Here is a 21,489-nt window from a genome sequence, read left to right as displayed (position 1 = left end):
TTTACTAATTAGGTGACTTCTGAAGGCAATTGGTTCCACTAGATTTTTGTTAGGGGTATCAGAGTAAATGGTGCTAAATACAAATGCATGCCACACTTTTCAGGTATTTTTATTTGTAAAAAATGTGGCATCTTTAAATCATTACAATCTATATTCAACAAATTTGTTTGAGCTTCTAAACCAGTCAGGAATAAACATGCTATTCTTCACAGACCAAAAACCCAAGGTGGACTGAGCCTCCCTGATATTCAACTTTACTATTTGGCCGCTCATCTCTCAAGAACTATTGATTGGTGTCGACATTCTGCTATTAACCACTTCAATACCAGACACTTATGCACCTTCCCGCCCAGACCAATTTTCAGCATTCAGCGCTCTCACACTTTGAATGACAATTACTCAGTTTTGCTACACTGTATCCAAACAAAATTGGTATCATTTTATTCTCATAAATAGAGCTTACTATTGGTGGTATTTAATCACCACTGGGATTTTTTGCGATATAAGCGAAAAAACAGTAAAAATTTTGAAAAAAACACTTTTTTTTAGTTTCTATTGTAAAATTTTGCAAATAAGTCGTATTTCTTCATAAATTTGTGCCAAAATTTATACTGCTACATATCTTTGGTAAAAAATAACCCAGATTAGTGTATATTATTTGGTGTTTGTGAAAGTTATAGAGTCTACAAACTATGGTGCCAATCACTGAAAATTGATCACATCTGAACACACCTGATGTACTGAAGGCCTATCTCATTTCTTGAGACACTAACAAGCCAGGAAAGTACAAATACCCCCCAAATGACCCAGTGGCGGCTGGTGCTAAAAATTTTGGGGGGGGGGGGGTGCAAACAAACTGAAAAAAATTTGAAAAAAAAAAACATCAAATGCTGCCACTGTGCCATCAAATTCTGCGACTGTGCTATCAATTACAGCCAGTGTGCCCATCAAATTCTGCCAGTGTGGCAAATTCTCCATAACCCCCCCCCCACACACACACCCCGTCACTTGCCCACAATAGGACCTACAGATAGATAGACACTGGGTGGGAGAGAAAGACAGACAGATAGATATTGGGTGGGAGGGGGAGAATGTGTGAGATAGATAGATAGATAGATAGATAGATAGATAGATAGATAGATAGATAGATAGATAGATAGATAGATAGATAGATAGATAGATAGATAGATAGATAGATGGATGGATGGATGGATGGATGGATAGATAGATAGATAGATAGATAGATAGATAGATAGATAGATAGATAGATAGATAGATAGATAGATAGATAGATAGATAGATAGATAGCGACGGTAAAGCGCCACTAATAATAACGGTGCTTTACCGACACCCCCGCCCCAGTGTGACAGGGGCCTAACATTAACTAGATAAAATGAATTAAATATAGTTGCAAGCTGAACACTACAAGGCCAATACACATACCTTAATACAAATTCAAAGCATAACAGTGCAGTGCAAACCAATCAATAATAAATAGTTAAAAAGTCAATTTCTCCAAGAAAGTTCATAATTGCAGGAATCAACAGGATGTCTGCCACTGTGAGGATATATGTCCAAACAGGCATGCAAGTGTCAGAGTGAGACAAGCACCTCCACCAAAGACATTAACAAAGAAGGTGAGCAGCTGCTAATGTCTTTGGTGGAGGTGCTTGTCTCACTCTGACACTTGCATATTAGATAGACAGACAGACACTGGGAGGGGGAGATAGATAGGGGGAGATTTGATGATTGAGGACTTACCTATCTCTGAGGCTCCGTCCTGACCAGGCTGCAGTCTGTGGCTAATGACAGCTGTCCTGTCACCTCCTCTGCCTCCTTCCGTCCATACACTGGCTGGTTGGGTAGGATGTCTTCTCTTGGTGTGACTGTGTAGTCACAGGGCAGTAGAGGAGTCCGCTCCCCATGCTTCCTCTGCTCGGGCGCACTGGGAGATGAAAGCGGAAGTGACATCAGAACTCGAATGTCACTCAACGCACCAGCCATACTAATGCATACAATATGCATAGTAATGCGGAAGCTACTCGGCTCGATGGATCGCGCCACAAGGCGGGTTAAAAGCCAGCAAATGAAGCGCCACGTCTGCAATCTCGTGATTGCATAGACGTGGTGCTTCCCATAGTGCACTGCGTCCGGCGCTCGGACACAGTGCACTTAAGGACCTTTTTTTCGATTTTTTTTAAGGGCCAGTTTAAAAATTTTTTTTTTTTCATTTTTTTTTTGGTGACTACAGGAGGGGGGGCTGCGCCCGGCGCCCCCTACGGATGGGCCACCACTGAAATGACCCCTTTTTGGAAAGTAGACAGTCCAAGGTATTTACTAAGAGGCATAGTGAGTTTTTTGAAGTTGTAATTTTTTCCCACAATTCTTGGGAACATTAAGATTGTTTTTTTTTTACACAAAACAAACTGGTCATATTAACAGGTTATTTCTCTCACACAGCATATGCATTATTGCAACTACACTCAAAATACATTCTGCTACTCCTCCTGAGTATAGTGATACCACATGTGTGAGACTTTTACACAGCCTGGCCACATACAGAGGCCCAACATTGAAGTAGCACCTTCAGGTGTTCTACAAGCATAAATTGCTCATATCCTTTTTCAACTACCTATTACACTTTTGAAGGCCCTGGAACACCAGGACAATGGAATCATCCAAAAATGACCCCATTTTGGAAAGCAAACACCCCAATGTATAATCTATGAGGCATATTGAGTCTTTTGAACGGTTAATTTTTTTCCAGAAGTTTTTGGGAAAAAAATGAAAACCCTTTTTTTTTTTTACCCAAAGTTGTCCGTTTATAAGATATTCCTAATACATAGCATGTACATAGCAAAAATGACACCCCAAAAAACATTACGCTACTCCTCCTGAGTATGGCGATACCACATTTTTGAGACTTTTACACAGCCTGGCCGCATACAGAGGCCCAACATCCAAGTAACACCTCCAGGCATTCTAGCAGCATTAATTACACATATCATTTTCTGACTACGATCACATTTTTGAAGCCCCTTCATATTTCTAACACATAGCAGGTACATACCAAATAACAAAAGATTACCTGTGGTTTTAGAAGTGCAGTGGTCCACAAAGGAGAGCATCTGTCCAGGCAGCAGGCAGGAATGAGGTCAGCGACAACAAAAGCAATTATCCAGGCAGCAGGCAGGAATACTGTCCATAGTTCATACAGGCAGAGATACTGTCAGCATAGCCAGAGCACAGCCAAAGCACAGGTCCAGGTAACAGGCAGAGGTGTCCCGGCAGAAATACTGTCCAAAGTCAGTAGAGGCAGCAGGCAGATATATGGTCAACACAGCCAAAGTATTGGTCCAAGCAGCAGGAAGAAACATGGTCCATAATGTCATGGGTCATTACAGGCAGCAATATGGTCAGCACAGCCAAAGTATTGGTCCAGGCAGCAGAAAGGACCATTAAGCTTAGGGCCAGGGGGACAGGGGTAGAGGCTTCTCCCACCCAAATCGCTTTGAAGCCTCTGGGCAGCCAGACCCTGTTCTGGGAGCACAGAAAACGAAAAACTATTTTTCTCTACTCGGAACGCTATTCTGAAGCCCCTCACATATGTGAGACCCCTGTGTAATAAAGTAGATGGCCAAAAGATCAGTCCAAGTGGCAGGCAAAAACATGGTCGATTAACAGGCCAAGGTCGGTGCACGTGGAAGTCAGAAATGTGGTTTAAATCGGCAGGCAGAGGCATCGTCAGTAAACAGGTTGAGGTTGGTGCAAGTGCAGGTCAGAAACGTTGTTTAAATCAGCAAGCAAAGACATCGTCGGTAAACAGGCCAGGGTCAGTTAATTAACATAAAAGGTAGTAACATGGTAGCAGGCAAATGGGGAAATGGCAGTCTGTTAATAATAAGGGGAACTAATATTGGATGGATGTATGCTAATATGACAATAATAGCTGGCATCTCTTCTTACTCCTCCTCTGCTGCATACACGGCATTTCTTTTGGCGTCTTCTTCCAGATTCTGTGGGGAGAATGTTGTAGGGAAAGTGTTGCTCGTGAAGTCGACTCACACTATCAGAGCGAATGCTCCCTGGGGCGGGACCTTGTTGGTAAATGAGTGCAGTGACGATATCTTCAATATACTTGAGGTAGGTGATTTGTTGGTTTTGAGTTGCTTTTTGGTAGCAGACAAAAAAATTAAAAAGGGCCATGTGAAACAGGTGAAACTCAACTTTCTTGTACCAATAACAGGACTTTATGTTTGATAAATAGGGCTGTAGCATCTGATCGTTTAAATCCACCCCATGTTCATATTGTAGTCGTCATTCGGGCTTTAAAATTGGGGCCGCATCTTCTTTGGATCTCCACCACGGTGTGATTGTGGATGGTAGAGAGTATGTGGACATCTTTCTTGTCCCTCCACTTCATGGCCAACACCTTATCGTTCCTCATGAATGCCGATTCTCCGTTCTGCAATTTTTTTGTCAACAGATTTTGTGGGAATCCCTTCCGTTTTTTTTTATGGTACCTCAGGCCGGGGTTTTTTTACTGTAAAGGTGACGAAAAAGAGGCAGGCTGGTATAATAGTTGTCGACATATAAATGCTATCCTTTTTCGAACAGGGGGTATGCCAGCTCCCAGACAATTTTCCCACTGGTTCCAATATATGTGGGGCAATCACGGGGCTGGAGCTGGGAGTCTTTGCCTTCGTAGATCCGGAATGTGAAGACGTATCCAGTGACTCGATCACATAATTTATTTAATTTCAGCCCATACCTGGCTCTTTTGCTTGGTATATACTGCTTGAAGTGCAGTCGGCCAGTGAAATGTATAAGGGACTCGTCCACACAAATTTTTTGGTTTGGGATAAAAACATCTCTAAAATCACTGGGAAAAGGAATTGATTAGGGGGCGTATCTTGTACAATTTGTTGTGGTTGGGACGATCTCGGAGAGGGCACTGTGAATTGTCATTGAAGTGGAGAAAACGCATAATCATGTCGTATCGTGTCCTGGACATGACAGCGGAATATATGCATGTGTTGAATGGGGTTGGTGGACCAATATGCATGGACTTCATTCTTTTTTGTAAGCCCCATATTGAATGTAAGGCGCAAAAACAATTTAAATGCATCCAGTGTTAGATGTCGCCACTGCAACATGGGGGCGTAGGAAGAATTGGGGATGGCAGCAATAAATTGTGATGCATACAGATTGATCCACCATATTCTGCAGCAAATCTTGTGGGAAAAATAAACAAAAATAAATGAATTGAGAAAAATTTGTAGTGTCGGGCTGCACACCTGGCTGTGCGGTGAAAGGGGGGATGATAGCAGATCCTGAGTTGGCAGGCAACCATAAGGGGTTTGCCAGAGCATCGGGAAGGTAGGACTGGGGCTGGGTTCTTCGGGTTGGGCGTGTGATTTCAGTACTTGTACTGGGCTCCTCTTCCTGGGGTGTGGCGCTGCCGGTGGTGGGCAGATCTCCTGATCTTGGTCCTGATCTTGGTCCTGGTCTCCTCCTTTTGGGAGGGATGATTTCCCCCGCGGACTCGGACTCTGATCCACTATCCTCCACTGGCTCGTATTCCGAACCAGAATTGGATGATGGGAGCTCCCTGCTGCTCTCATCATCCGACATGGTAAGAATGGCATATGCCTCCTCAGGTGTGTAAACCCTTTGCGACATTATGGTAGTGCTTATTGGTGGCCCTATGTAATGGTACTACTGGTGGTAGTGATGGTACCGATGTGGTATTAGGGGGCGGGCCTGTGTGGCTACACTGATAGCTCACTTACTGATCAGTGCTCTCTCCTCACACGATTGGTGTGTGAGGAGAGAGCAGAGATCAGATAGTAACTGCTCCTCAGTGTTGGACACAGCCGGTCACGTGATAAAGAGCCAATTTCATTGACTGTTTACCCTGATCGGGGAAGTGCTGTGTCCAAGAAACACGCGCCTTCCTCGATCCCTGCTCTGCGCACCTCCGGCAGTGCGCACGGAACGCGCCGCCGAGTCTGTTATTCCATGTGATCAGCTGTGACTTTGACACAGCCATTCATGTGGTAAACAGCCAAATTCATTGGCTGTTTACCGTGATCAGGGAAGCGCTGTGTCCGAGGGACACACGCCGTCCCCAATCGCCGTGCTGTGCGCCCCCCGGCCGGGCGGGAAGTGGTTAAACAATGGGTTTTCGCAGAACAATCTTTTTCTTCCATGCCTCCACCTACTCCTCTCTGGAGCCCAGTACTCCCACATTTGACCCTACGGTCCCATCCTACTATAGCACCTACGTGGAAACATTGTAAACACGATTTTAGTGAATGTGGGATCTCCCCTTTCCTCTCTCCACTCCTACCAATTTATAGATCATCCTAAATTTACTCAAGGAAAACGAGATAAAACTTTTCACACGTTAATGTCCCGTACACACGGTCGGACTTTGTTCGGACATTCCAACAACAAAATCCTAGGATTTTTTCCGACGGATGTTGGCTCAAACTTGTCTTGCATACACACGGTCACACAAAGTTGTCGGAAAATCCGATCGTTCTGAACGCGGTGACGTAAAACACGTACGTCGGGACTATAAACGGGGCAGTGGCCAATAGCTTTCATCTCTTTATTTATTCTGAGCATGCCTGGCACTTTGTTCGTCGGATTTGTGTACACACGATCGGAAATTCCGACAACGGATTTTGTTGTCGGAAAATTTTATCTCCTGCTCTCCAACTTTGTGTGTCGGAAAATCCGATGGAAAATGTCCGATGGAACCCACACACGGTCGGAATTTCCGACAACATGCTCCTTTCGGACATTTTCCATCGGAAAATCCGACCGTGTGTACGGAGCATAATAACGAAAGATAAATATCTCGCTTTTCATTTTTTACAAAATTCGAAATGGTTAACTACTCAACAAATGTAATCGGACCTTTCTTTCTCTTTGATTGGGTCATTACAAATCCTTAATATTTCAAATTTTCTGTGCACTGTACCAGATGCCAACTCATTCGGACATGCTCTTACAACTTTTGAACAGATATGTAGAACAACAGACCCTTTTCCTCATGCCCTTTCATTCTTCTATAAACTCTTGCTTTCAGATGCTATACAATCAGTTCCAGTATTTGTAGATAAATGGGAACAAGATCTGGATATTAAATTTACTCCTCAGGTTAGGTCCAAAATATTTACATTTTCCACCCGTTCTTCTATATGTAATCGATACCAGGAATCTGGTTATAAATTACTCGCTCGCTGGTATCCTACCCCTAAATTATTACACTCTATTTACCCACTTGCTTCAGATACCAGTTGGCAATGCCACAAACCACAGGCAGACTTACTACATATTTTCTGGACTTGTCCCTATCTTTATAATTTTTGGACTCATCGTTACCCAAAAGTTCACAGATCATCCAATTCCTAAAGACCCAAGTTTGTTCCTTCTACACCATAATGACATTCCTCTTAAAACGTATAAAAATTTGATCATTATTCATATGGTTAAAATCCCAATAAAATATATTTACATTTTTGGTTGTAACATGACAAAATGTGGAAAAGTTCAAGGGGTGTGAATACTTTTTCAAGGTACTGTAAACATTAGGATGGTTTATGTAAATAGCAATATTAGATATATATATACACACTAATGTGTTTTTAATGAACCAATGGACACTATTCATTATACATTTATTATACATTTCTTCTGATTTTGTATTTTTTCATTTACATGCAGTATATGTCACAAGAAACTGTCTCCTTAGTTGGTTACAGTAGACCTATAGATTTCTGTTTTGTTGGTTTCCGGTTTGATAAAGTCCCTGCCTAGATTCCATTAAGTTGAAGACACAGGAATGCTGTTCAGCCTGTTTATGTTAACTCAAATGTTACATAACTTATAACTATTATATAACCCAATGCAAACATAGTTTGTGCACACTGCTCTACTTGTTAGCATTTAAAAACTGAAACATTCTTTGATACAGCCAGTATATACAAGAAGGTGAGCTTGTGTAACTTTTTAGGAAATTAACCATGGGCATTATATATGTCATCCACATATATTGTGTAAATTCCAGCATCAGGCTATAATGAAACATTCACAGACGCAGGCTAGTGCGAAACAAAATGGAGTCATGGAAAACTTTCCAGCATGTCCCGGGCACTGTCACACACTGAACTGGCTGAATTTCGATCAGAGTATGGCAAGCTTTACTTGTCACCGCTACACACTGTACGTTAATTACACTTGACCTCGGCAATTACTGACTCGTCACCTATGCAAATTATGCGTTACATACTCCTGACCTCTGCCCTCTGTGTATTACTTACTCCTGATCTGTTAACAATGTGTGTTTTTACTTCTGATCCCTGTACTCTGCGCATTACTTACTCTGGACCCCTACACTCTGTGTGTTACTCACTTGTGACCCCTGCTCTCTATATATTACTCCTGAACTCTGTACTATGTGTAATTTTACTTCTGATCCCTGCACTCTTTGTGGTACCTATTCTGGGCCCCTACACTCTGTATTATGTGTATTTTTACTTCTGATCCCTGCAATCTGAGCTTTACTTACTCCTGACCTGTTAACTATGTGTATTTCCAGACCCTGCACTCTAATCCCTGCACTCTGTGTGTTATGCACGTCTGACCCCTGCTCTCTGTGTATTATTTTTTCCTGACCTCTGTATTATGTGTCATTTTACTTCTGGTCCCTGCATTCTGTGTGTTACTTACTCTTGACCCCTGCATTCCTTACATTACTTACTCCTGACCTCTGCACCATGAGTATTTTTATTTATGATCCCTACACTCTTCCTGGTATCCACTCTCTGTGCTTTACACTTTCCTGACTTCTTCACTTTGTGTTATGCCCTCTTGTCCTTTGCACTCCCCTGAGAAGCTGCACCTTTCTGTTTGTCTCAGTGACTGGTTTCAGCAGGACAGAAGGTTAAGGAAAACTCTAAATTTCTGGGATCAAGAATAAGGAGGAATTCTTCCAATGGGGACACTTGTTACATAATTTCCTCTTGTGTCTCCAAGACAGGTGGTGAAGAGAAATCTCCCCAATGGGAAAAAAGGCAAGGGTGTTACCCAATAATTATTCTGTCCAATACAAAAGGAGTTTTGGCTTTAGGGTTAGGGTTTTATATATGTAGCACCCTCCTAGATAAGTGCTAGGAATTAGATAGAATCAGTTTGTGTTTTTGATCGGTAAATTTAGTTGCCACACTGTAGTCAGTGTGACTGCAATTGTTTGTTAGGTAAAAGCATAGTTTGCTCATTGTACTTAGTGAAGCTGCAATCTGCTTGTCAGGTCTGCTCAGTGTGTTTGGATGCTGTCAGTCTGGTTTATAGCTTCCTCTGTATCCAGTGAACTTGAGAAGTTTCTGGATGATAGGTGTGGAGCTATGCAGATGGAAGCATGAATAATAATACAGTCCTGGCCTATCCCAGGGATCCCATTTTTTATTCTGTGAGCACACTGAGCCCAGGGTCTTTTCCCAGAGTGGACTGGTCCAGCCCGGAGGGCAGGCTGCCCTCCCAGTCTCTGCTGTGATGTCTGCTGATGTGAGGTCTCAGGTGGGTGACCTGAGGGCCTGGATGCTGACACCCTGGTACTAAAGAAAGCTGACTGAAGGGAGACTGTCAGCAGAAAATCTAGTCACCGGTATCACCAGAGTAAGGTGTCGCTTGAAATTTGGAAGGAAGCAACCAGCTGTTCCTTGGACTTTATGTGAGTATAGACATTCTGAAAGATATTGGGGACCTTTGTGCTTTTGCCAACCCCCTGTTGCTAGAGAAAGTCAGCTGTGGGTCTATTAAAGGGAAAACCAGCTGGTGTCCTGAAGAACTTTGTCCATATGTTCCTATACTTGAAGGGACTCTGCTCTTGTGGCTTAAGAAAGGAATTCACAGTTACTACTACTACTACCTTGAAGTTGAAGTCTACTGTTTGCTACAAGCACAGACTTTCATATAGCTTGTCCTGAAAAATACCTAAGTCCTCAGTTGTACATATTTCTTGTTTTTGGGGTATCCCACCACTTTCCTCAACCCTATCCAAGTTCTCAAAAAAACAAAAACAAAAAAAAAACAACACCCTTAGACCGGTCATTGAAGATACATGTAAATGAGCATGTGTGCCTGCCTGCGGGGCAAAGCCTGTGGGAAGACCTGGACAGTAATCCTGTGGCTCCTACGGGCGTAGTGCTAAATATAAATATATATATATATATATATATATATATATATATATATAAATACTATACACACACATTATATATATATATATATATATATATATATATATATATATATATATATATACACACACAGGGGTTGGACAAAAATATGGAACCACCAGGTAAGAGAACAAATCATTACCTAATTTGTTGTTGGACCGGACTGAATTCTCCTGGGAATTGACAAATATTATTCTGGGTCACAATCCTGTGCAATGTCTTTGTGTCTCTTCTTTCGGTCAGTTGACCATGTTGACCGTGTTTATGCTTATCAGATGATATTTTCCTAGAAACCGTATATGCCATCATAACCTTTTTAATACTGTACCTCGCGACACCACAAATAAATTGATAACTTCAGTTACATAGGCACCAGCTAAGTGGGCTCCAACAATTTACTTTTACCATTCTTTTACCATCGAACAATTTTCCCTCTTTGAAACTCAGTAAGCCCTGACATGACTCTGTATTACTAGCAGCACACGCAGTGAATGACGAAAGTAAGGCTTCCCACCTGTTATCTAGGTGTTTCATCACAAAGCAAAAGCACAAGAATGTGAGGAAAGGAGGGATACCCTGTTTAAGGCCCCCCTTCCCAAATTAGGTGGTAGAGGTAGGAGTTTCAAGCCCCCCCATTGATTGATTTCAATGGGGATTTTTGTGATAGGTCTAAAAAGGTCAACTGATTGGGAATGTTCTGGATTTTCTGAGGGGGGCCTCTAGGATAAGTCATTTAAGGTCACCTGACCCTCCAGAATATTCCAGAAATTCCCATGACCCATATTTAAGCAGCAGGGTGAGGGTGGGTTTTTGCCAGTCGCCAGAGGAATATTTGAAGAGCACCCCACTGATTTTGACTGATTTTGTTTACAGTTTTAAATTATTTATTGATTAAAAGATTTATGGTGAATTGTTAATTGTTTATATTTCTGAAAACCAATAAACAAGGCCACGATAGTTAATAATCCAGTTTGGTGTGTCTAGTGTTCTTTGTATGCTTGGAGTTCATTCCGCCTACCGTCCCATGTTACATTACTTACACTTTCAATGTAATAAGTAATATGTTGTCACTTTCACACCTGCAAATCATATAGTGTTTACATATTTTTATCCAACCCCTGTATATATACAGTATACTTTAACCCATCCACATGTGTGTGTTTTGTTCAGTATTATATGTATTATTATTGGTACTGACGTATTGAAATGACGTGCACAAGTGATGGTGTGAATACTGTGAACTCTAAATTCACTGCTTAAGTCAAGCTGTCAAAAACGTTTATTAGTTCTTTAATACAATGGGTATATTTTTAAAAATGGCTTAGGGCATTCCTCCAATCATTCCATTACGCAAAAACTGACTAGTATTTCAGATGACTAATATATGAGATGAGAACTTGAAATGTTAACATTAACCCCTAATATGTAATCTCTGGAAAGTTCTCCCACAATATACCTGATTTCCTGTGTTTTATAATAATCAAGTAGTAAGATACTTTCACCACACACTAATCATATTACATACACACTGAGAAACCTTTCAATGTTTTCAAATACACCTGCATTCCTTGTTAATGGATAGTTATATTATAATCATATTAGGAATAGTTTTGTGTATAGGTTAGGTCAGATGGAACGTTTTAGTGTCTCATCAGTTAATCAAAGGGAAACTATTGTGTATTTTCAATGAATGCATATATTGAGCTATTATTGTAATGTTTACTGTAAACCAACTGACTTTACATGCTTGCTGTGAGGTGTTATTATGTAAAATCCTAAGTTATTTCTGTTGTGGGTATATGCTTGTGCGTCAGAAAGCCTCCCTAATTTACAATTGTTGAGTACAAATAGCCATATTAAAGTGTAAGTTCACCTTTTCAGAAAAAATGAAAAAGTAAACTATGAACTAACATCCTACATCCTCCCCACCCGTACAGTTCTTTCTGTACTTACCACCATGGGTGATGAGTAAAGATGGTCCCAATGTTCGAGTCGAACGTAAGTTCGACTTGAACATCGGGTGTTCGTTTGTACATAGAATAAACAAACATATGGGGCGCTCGTGGCAAGTTTGCCCGCCGAGGAGCGCCTCATAATGTACTGCGAGATCACAATGCATTGACGGCTGCTGATTGGCCAAAGCATGCACCTGACCTGCGTGCTTTGGCCAATCACAGCGCAATGTGCTGTGAGAGTCATGATTGGCCAAAGGTCAGGGTGCCTTTGGCCAATCATGGCTCAGGGGCTAAGTCCACACCCCACTATATAAGGCTGCTTACACGGTGGCTGTATGTAGTGTGTTGGAGTGGAGATAGCATAGGCAGGTTAGTTAGTGGATAATGCGTGTAGTCAGTGTAGTATTATATAAAGAGTGCAGGCAGTGTAGAATATATATATATATATATATATATAGAATATATACTACAGTGCAGTCAGTGTGGTTTAAATTAAAGTGAGTGCAGGCAGTGTAAAATATATATCACAGTGCAGTCAGTGTAGTGTATATATATATATATATATATATATATATATATATATATATATATATTACAGTGCAGTCAGTGTGAATATATATTACAGTACTCCTCAATGTTCTCTCACAGCAGTGTAGTAAATAATCACATCATAAAGAAAACAAAACTTGAAAAGTCCATATTAATGAAGAGTAATGAGCTGATAATGCTGTTGGTCAGTGAAAGGTCACAATATGAGAAAATCTCTCCTTCATATACAAAGGTAACATCACAAATGAAAGAACCGGAGAAAATAGTGATGTGGATAGGACAGTCCTTCACCTAGAAAAACACAGCCTCTTACCAGCTGCACAGATCTTTTATCAGGAGATCAATTCCGCCTTTTAGCTTATGACCCAGCCACAGTCTCTCGATAAACCGATATGGTGTCACCTCTCCTTCTCTCCAATATTTTCCAAATAGCTCACAGACTCTCTGCCACTTCTCCAACAACTGCCCAATCCGCTCCTGAACTGGGTGCACACAACGGCTCAGCCTGCCCACCAACTGTCTCATTTGTGACATGCCTACCAGGTTGAACTCAACATTGGCAATGCTGCAGCGGCTGCACACGCAGCAGAGGGTCATCAATGAGTACCTGTGTGCGTATGGCACAAGGACAGGCTCAGGGGAGCTTGACTTCTTTTTGCCATGCCAGTGGCTACTGATAAAGCACTGTCCTGTCACCATTTGAGGAGGCCACAAGGATGGTGAGCAGCGACAATGCATGCATCAGTGACACTGTCCCTCTAGTCTTCCTGCTGGAGCACACGCTTCGTGGCACCCAGTTCAGGAGCGGATTGGGCAGTTGTTGGAGAAGTGGCAGAGAGTCTGTGAGCTATTTGGAAAATATTGGAGAGAAGGAGAGGTGACACCATATCAGTTTATCGAGAGACTGTGGCTGGGTCATAAGCTAAAAGGACAGGGCACTTGAGGCAGAACAGCGGGAGGATGAGGAGGAATTCCTTTCCTCTCAAGGCCCCCTTTATGCAGATATCATTCCTGCGGAGCCACCAAACACACAGGAAGAAGAGGAGGAGGATTGTGTCAGCATGGATGTGGAGAATAACATACAGCAGTCTTCAAGGGATGGTTTTCAGTCCCCAGAAACCCAAGGAGTTGTACGTGGCTGGGAGGAGGTAGTTCCTGACAATGTCATCCTTAGTGACCCAGAGGACTCAGAATCTCATTACTGGCTGGCAACCCTTCTTGATCCACGTTACAAGGGTTGCCAGACCCTTGTAACGTGACATCAGATACAGACATTCCATTTGGTAAGACGTAGAGAGGAGACGTTGCTGGATCTGGCGGCAGAGGAGAAGACATCCACTCGTGACGAACCACGTAGGTTGGAGCTTCTGACGGTGACCTCATCACACTAGCCTTCCGCGACGGTGGTGAGACAAACGCTCTAGGAAATAGGGAGAAGCAAATAGAGACATCGCGGCTTTTATGTGACACAACCGCTTATGATGACACTTCGTTCCTGTAAGTGCAAACTTTTCCTTTAATAAATGAATTTGAACTGACATACTGCACTATGGAAGTTTCTATTTTTTATCATTAGAAAGATTAGAAAGATCGGCTGGTCTGGATGATCTTAGGTTCTGAGGAGACTTTTAAATTCCCTGTGCTGGGCGAGACTGCTAGCAGCAGTCATGGCTTTTTGGTAAGCAAGCTACCTCACTTTTGGGTGTTGAACTGAACACATGTTGGTTTTTGCTTTGAGAAGATTGGTGTCACAGCTTTTGTTTCCTGCAATTCATCTTTTCTCCTCTGGAGGCTTATTGCTTATGGATTTTCTCATTGATCACTATGGGACATTGCTTTAGTTTTCTTTTTTCCTTTTTTTTTTTCTTTTTTGAATATTTTTTCTTTTTTTTTTTCTTTTTTAATGTAATTATTTTTTGATTTCACTCATCATTGTATACATCACTGTTTTTTCGATTATTCAACAATTTTTATTATCATAAAGATATCATATTTTACAACAATATTAGCGCTGCACTCACTGTGTTATTTACTCATATATTTAACTCAGGAGCTATCCATTTCTTCTGATCATCCTTAAGATTGGTTCTACACCTTCATTTGAGTCCAGCTGTGTTTGATTATACTGATTGGACTTGATCAGGAAAGCCACACACCTGTCTATATAAGACCTTACAGCTCACAGTGCCTGTCAGAGCAAATGAGAATCATGAGGTCAAAGGAACTGCGTGAAGAGCTCAGAGACAGAATTGTGGCAAGGCATAGATCTGGCCAAGGTTACAAAAAAATTTCTGCTGCACTTAAGGTTCCTAAGAGCACAGTGGCCTCCATAATCCTTAAATGGAAGATGTTCGGGATGACCAGAACCCTTCCTAGAGCTGGCCGTCTGGCCAAACTGAGCTATCGGGGGAGAAGAGCCTTGGTGAGAGAGGTAAAGAAGAACCCAAAAATCACTGTGGCTAAACTCCAGAGATGCAGTCGGGAGATGGGAGAAAGTTGTAGAAAGTCAACCATCACTGCAGCCCTCCACCAGTCAGGGCTTTATGGCAGAGTGGCCCCACGGAAGCCTCTCCTCAGTGCAAGACACATGAAAGCCCGCATGGAGTTTGCTAAAAAACACCTGAAGGACTCCAAGATGGTGAGAAATAAGATTCTCTAGTCTGATAAGACCAAGATAGAACTTTTTGGCCTTAATTCTAAGCGGTATGTGTGGAGAAAACCAAGCACTGCTCATCAGCTGTCCAATACAGTCCCATCAGTGAAGCATGGTGGTGGCAGCATCATGCAGTGGGGATGTTTTTCAGTTGCAGGGACCAGGACGACTGGTTGCAATCGAGGGAAAGATGAATGCGGCCAAGTACAGGGATATCCTGGACGAAAACCTTCTCCAGAGTGCTCAGGACCTCAGACTGGGCGAAGGTTTACCTTCCAACAAGACAATGACTCTAGGCACACAGCTAAAATAACGAAGGAGTGGCTTCACAACCGTGACTGTTCTTGAATGGCCCAGCCAGAGCCCTGACTTAAACCCAATTGAGCATCTCTGGAGAGACCTAAAAATGGCTGTCCACCAATGTTTACCATCCAACCTGACAGAACTGGAGAGGATCTGCAAGGAGGAATGGCAGAGGATCCCCAAATCCAGGTTTGAAACACTTGTTGCGTCTTTCCCAAAAAGACTCATGGCTGTATTAGATCAAAAGGCAGCTTCTACTAAATACTGAGCAAAGGGTCTGAATTCTTAGGACCATGTGATATTTCAGTTTTTCTTTTTTAATGAATCTGCAAAAATGTCAACAATTCTGTGTTTTTCTGTCAATATGGGGTGCTGTGTGTACATTAATGGGGAAAAAAATTTACTTAAATGGTTTTAGCAAATGGCTGCAATATAACAAAGAGTGAAAAATTTAAGGGGGTCTGAATACTTTCCTTCCCCACTGTATATATTCAAAACTTATTTTCAGCAAGTCCACATCAGTGTCTGCATTATATGGTTCAGGAACATCTAGGGGTAAGAGCAGACTTGGAGATCTTTCCAACTGAGCATCCACTGGGTTACTGGGTCTTGAGGATGGACCACTGGTCAGAACTTGCTTAATATGCAATCGAGCTACTGGCCTGTCCTGCATCCAGTGTGCTTTCTGAATGGACATTTAGCGCTGCTGGAGAGTTTATGACGGATCAAAGAGTGCGCCTGTCCACAATCTCCGTTTACAGGCTGGCATTTATCAAAATGAATCAGTTCTTGTCAGCAGCTATCAAGCCCCTAATGCTGATATAACTGATTGAATTTGCTAGGGATCTGGGATCCCTTGAAGACTCCCTATGCTGCCTATCCTATTCCTGAGTCATGATTATGCTAACTTCCAACAATATTTTTGGTTTAGGGCACCACCAACACCCAAGGCCCAATTTTTCTGCACCTATTTGACAGGGGCATGTAATTTCAATTTTTTAAATAATTTTTAACAGCAGGGCCCATTCCTGCGCCCAACAAGAGTAAAGCCGCGTACACACGAGCAGAATGTCCTACAGAAAAAGTCAGACGGAAGCTTTTCATCGTCTATTCCAATCGTGTACGCCTCATCTGACTTTTTTTTTTTTTTCAAAAATTCTGACAGACCCAGAAATGGAACATGTTCTAAATATTTCCGACGGAACCAATTCCTATTGGGAAAACCGCTCGTCTGTATGCTGTTCCGACGGACCAAAAACGACGCATGCTCTTAAGCAAGTACGAGATGAAAGCTATTGGCTACTGGCTATTGAACTTCCTTTTTCTAGTCCCGTCGTACGTGTTGTACGTCACCTCGTTCTGGACGGTGGACTCTGGTGTGACCGTGTGTATGCAAGACCACTTCCGTCGGAGTTCCGTCAGAGAAACCTTCGGAGTTTATTCTGAAGGCAAAACCGGTCATGTGTACACGGCATTACTGTGAGGGGTTACAGTGTTCAGGCACCACTAACACCCAAGGTCCAATTGTTCTGCACTTTGACAGGGGCATGTAATTTCAATTATTTTACTAACTTTTAACAGCAGGGCCTGTTCCTGCACCCAACAAGAGTAATTTTGAGGGGTTACAGTGTTCAGGCACCACCAACACCCAAGGCCCAATTTTTCTGCACCTGTTTGACAGGGGCATGTAATTTCAATTTTTTTTTATTAATTTTTAACAGCAGGGCCATTTCTTGCGCCCAACAAGAGTAACTGCGAGGGGTTACAGTGTTCAGGCACCACTTGGGATGGGCAAACAGATTGGGCCAAGCATAAGTTTGGCCTGAACATGGCCCATTCGGGTACTCGCCTAACACCCGAACTTTCTGGGCACTTAGTGGGATGTTCCCCTGCCAAGGACACAGTCAATAACTTGTTAAGGCTTCCCCGCTGACAGCTAAATAAAAAAAAAATATTGTACAAAAAAGAATGTAAATTAAAAAAATTGGGGAAAAAATGGCGTGGGGGAACCCTTTGACTGGTATGGATTTTAACCACTTCCCTAACGGCGCATTGTAAAATGACGCCAGCAGGAACACTTCCAGACTTCTGCAGCCCATCAGAGTACCCGAGTACCTATCTGCAGCCCATGTCTCATAGAATATACATTGGGGTGTTTTCTTTCCAAAATGGGGTCATTTTGTGGCTAATTCCACTGTCCTGGTGCTTCAGGACCTTCAAAAGTGTAATAGGTGGGAATGAAATTAGATGTGTAATTTATGCTCCTAGCACCCCTGATGGTGCTCCCTGCTTCTCTATGTGGCCAGGCTGTCAAAAAGTCTCACACATGTGGTATCGCCATACTGAGTCAGGAGAAGTAGCAGAATGTATTTTGGGGTGTAATTGGAAGTATGCATATGCTGTGTGTGAGAAATAACTTGTTATTAGGACAATTTTGTGTAAAAAAAAATGTATTTCTTAATTTTCCCAATTATTGTGGGAATAAATTACAACTTCAAAAAACTCACTATGCCTCTTACTAAATACCTTGGACTGTCTACTTTCCAAAAAGGGGTCATTTGGGGGATATTTATACAGTTCTGGAATTTCAGGGCCTCAAGAAATGAGATAGGCCGTAAATTTTTATGATTTGCACCTTAGCTTTTAGATTCTATAACTTTCACACAGACTAAATAATATCCACTAATTTGGGTTATTTTTGACAAAGATATGTAGCAGTATAACTTTTGGCCCAAATTTATAAGCAAAAATTACTTATTTGCAAACTTTTATAATAGAAAATTAAAAAAGTGTTTTTTTTTTCAAAATTTTCACTCTTTTTTTACTTATATTGCAAAAAAGAAAAAAACAGAGTGGTGATCAAATACCTCCAAAAGAAAGCTCTATTTGTGTGAAAAAAATGACAAACATTTTGTTTGGGTACAGTGTTGCATGACTGAAAAATTGTCATTCAAAGTGTGAGAACACTGAAAGATGAAATTTGGTCTGGGCAGGAACGGGTGAAAGTGCCCTGTATTGAAGTGGTTAAGGGGAACCCTATGACAGAATTAAGCCATACCAGGCTTTTTGGGTCTGGTATAGATTTTAAGGAGAACTCCACGCCAAAAAAAAAAAAAAAAAAAAAACGACATGGGGTCCCCCCCAAAGTCCATACCACACCCTTATCTGAGCAAGCAGCCTGGCAGGCCAGGAAAGGGAGGGGACGAGCGAGCACCCCCCCTCCTGAACCATACCAGGCCGCTTGCCCTCAACAAGGGGAGGGTGCTTTGGGGTGCCCCCAAAGCATCTTGTCCCCATGTTGATGGGGACAAGGGCCTCTTCCCAGCAACCCTGGCCCAGTGGTTGTCTGGGTCTGCGGGCGGGGGGCTTATCGGAATCTGGAAGCCCCTTTAACAAGGGGGCGCCCGGATCCCACCCCCCCATGTAAATGGGTATCGGGTACATTGTACCCCTACCCATTCACCAAAAAAAGTGTAAAAAAGTAAGAACCACAACGGACAGTTTTTGACAATTCTTTTATTAACCACTTACAAACCAGAAGATTTTCCGCTATAATGACCAAGCTATACGGCACTGCGACGCTTTAATTGACAATTGCGCAGTCGTGCGACGATGTACCCAAGCAAAACTGACGTCCTTTTTTCCCACAAATAGAAGTTTCTTTTGCTGGTATTTGATCACCTCTGTGGTTTTTATTTTTTTGCACTATAAACAATAAAGTGTGACAATTTTGAAAAAAAAACAATATTTTTTCATTTTTGCTATAATAAATATCCCAAAATTTAAAAAAAAAACAAAGACAAATTTCTTCATCATTTTAGGCCAATTTATATTCTTGTACATATTTTTGGTAAAAAAAAAAATGCAATAAGTGTATATTGATTGGTTTACGCAAAAGTTATAGCGCCTATATTATGGGGGATAGATTTATGGCATTTTTTTCTACTAGTAATGGCGGCAATCTGTGATTTTTAGCGGCATTGCGGACACTTTTGACACTTTTTTGGGACCATTGACATTTATACAGCAATCAGTGCTATAAAAGTGCACTGATTACTGTGTTAATGTCACTGGCAGGGAATCGGTTAACACTAGGGACGATCAAGGGGGTAAATGTGTTCCCTAGGAGGTGTTTCTAACTGTGGGGGGATAGGACTGTCTGAAGGAGGAAAGAGATCGCTGTTCCTAATCACTAGGAACAGCAGATCTCTCTCTCCTCCCCTGTCAGAACGGGGATCTCTGTTTACTTTGACAGATCCCCATTCTGGCTCTATTTCCCGCGGGTGGCCGGCGAACATCGCAGCCGCCAGTCACATGCATTGGGTCCCCCGCCATGCAGCGGGCACACGCACCTGCTATGGCTCTTACAGGAGCTGACGTACACCTACGGCAATTTGAGGGAACAAGCCGACCTGCCTCAGTATAATGATGGCGGCTGGTGGATGAGTGGTTAAAAAAGACAAAAGAAAAGTGCCCCGCGATGTCCATCCATCATCAATCGCGCTGCCCGACGGACCCGAAAAATAGGAAAACTTCAAAAAGCTGCGCCTCCATGGGAGGCCTCTCAGTGACGGCTGTCTCTTGGCTGTTATATAGGCAAGGGCGGAGCCACAAGGGCGGGGCCACCCGGTGATGTGACCCCACTCCTTCTGATGTCATGTGATGTCAGAGAGGCGGGGTCATCCAGTTACATCACTGGGTGGCCCCGACCTTGCCTATATAAGAGCTGTCAAAGCGAAACGAAGGAAGTCGCCAGGAGGCCTCCCATGGAGGCGGAGTTTATCACGGTTTTTCTATTTAATAAAGCCACTGGCTGTCAGTCAAATCCAATGATCTCCCAGGGGGTTATCTGATGCTTGGAGGAGCCACGAGAGCCACTGAGGAACCCCAGAAGAGCAGGTTCGGGGCCACTCTGGAGTGGAGGTAAGTATGATATGTTTGTTAAAAAAAAAAATACCCTTACAATCACTTTAAAGGTAGTTAAAAGTATCTGCCTGTTCCCCTTGGTGGTAAAATACCAGGCTGGCCCCCAACCTATCAGTTCTTCTACTCAGGGCATCGGTTATGCATCGAACTTTCATACCTCATTGGGCTTTCTGAAATCATTACAAAACTGCAGAGTCCGTTTGGACTTCGGTACCAACACAATTGGGTCCGACCACTAGCTCTTTGATTCCTCAATGATATCGAGTTCAAGCATTTTCTGAATTTCCACCAATACTGCATTCCTTTGTGCCTCGGCAATGCAATAGGGTTTTACTTGGACCGTTACATTAGATTCCATGACAATGTCATGCTCAGTTACCCTGGTAAGGCCTGGCAGCCCTGAAAAAAAATTATCTTCCCTTTTTCCTGTTGAATTTGTGGCTTGGATAGGATGGTGGCAGCTGGGACTAAAGTTTATGTGAACCCTTATCTTGTAAAACTTGTATCGTGTTTAACCACTTGCCGACCATCCGCCGTCATTATACGATCGTACAGGTCGGCACAATCATGCGAATCGCTGTAGCTGTGCATCAGCCCTTTAAACAGCTCAGTGCACGCATGCTGCACAGCAGGAGACCCGATGCACATGGTTGGCGGCCGCGATGTCCGCCGGCCACGCGTGTTGCGGGCACGAGAGCCAGAACAGGGATGTATGTGTGTGTTAAAGTGGTTGTAAATCCTTGTTTACAACTTTATGTTACAGGTAAGCCTATATTAAGGCTTACCTGTAGCTAACAAGGATATCTCCTAAACCTGCACGGTTTAGGAGATGTCCCTTTATTTGCATGTACTG

Source organism: Aquarana catesbeiana, linkage group LG02 (genome assembly GCF_042186555.1).
Source record: "Aquarana catesbeiana isolate 2022-GZ linkage group LG02, ASM4218655v1, whole genome shotgun sequence".
NCBI lineage: Eukaryota > Metazoa > Chordata > Amphibia > Anura > Ranidae > Aquarana > Aquarana catesbeiana.
Note: the sequence above shows the minus strand (reverse complement) of the source record.